This window comes from Mastomys coucha, unplaced genomic scaffold (assembly GCF_008632895.1).
Source record: "Mastomys coucha isolate ucsf_1 unplaced genomic scaffold, UCSF_Mcou_1 pScaffold23, whole genome shotgun sequence".
In the NCBI taxonomy this organism is placed as follows: domain Eukaryota; kingdom Metazoa; phylum Chordata; class Mammalia; order Rodentia; family Muridae; genus Mastomys; species Mastomys coucha.
The window spans coordinates 16,178,238-16,179,183 of record NW_022196906.1 but is presented as its reverse complement, the minus strand read 5'-3'; positions in this window follow the sequence as shown (position 1 = coordinate 16,179,183).

Genomic DNA, 946 nt, shown 5'->3' with positions numbered 1-946 from the left:
GTGTGTGTGTGTACCTCAGGTGTGTGTGGGTGTGTGTGTGTACCTCAGGTGTGTGGGGGTGTGTACCTCAGGTGTGTATGGGTGTGTTACCTCAGGTGGGTGTGGGTGTATACCTCAGGTGTGTATGGGTGTGTACCTCAGGTGTGTGGGGGTGTGGGTGTGTACCTCAGTTGTGTATGGGTGTGGGTGTGTACCTCAGGTGTGTGTGGGTGTACCTCAGGTGTGTGTGGGTGTGGGTGTGTACCTCAGGTGTGTGTGGGTGTGTGGGTGTACCTCAGGTGTGTGTGGGTGTACCTCAGGTGTGTGTGGGTGTACCTCAGGTATGTGTGGGTGTGTGGATGTACTTCAGGTGTGTGTGTGGGGGTGTACCTCAGGTGTGTGTGGAAGTCAGAGGACGACTGTGTAGAGTTGGTTCTCTCCTTCCACCTTTACATGGGTTCCAGGAATCACACCCAGGTTGCCACCTAGCACGGTGGCACATATCTTTCATTTCAACACTTGGGAGAGTCAGATGGATATCTGAGTTGGAGGTCACCCCAGTCTATCAAGAAAGTTCTAGGACAGCCAATGCTACACAGAGAAACCCTGTCTCAAAAACAAAACAAAACAAAACAAAACAACAACAACAACAACAAAAGCCCTCAGATTTCCAGGCCTTCGTGACAAGAACCTTTTCTTGCTGAGCTATCTTTCCAGCTTCCTGCAGCCTTTCTCATGTAGCCCAGGCTAGCTTTGAACTCTCGATCACCCTGACTGTCTTCTAAAGTTAGCCTTACGTCGTGCTCACCTTACTTTTGTTTTTTGTCTGGTTGTTTGGTTAGTTTGGTTTGGCTTGGGTTTTTTGTTTGTTTGGTTTTTCTCTTCTTTGTTCTTTTTTTTTTGTTTTTTGTTTTGTTTTGTTTGGTTTTGGTTTTGTTTTTTTTGTTTGTTTGTTTGTTTGTTTTCC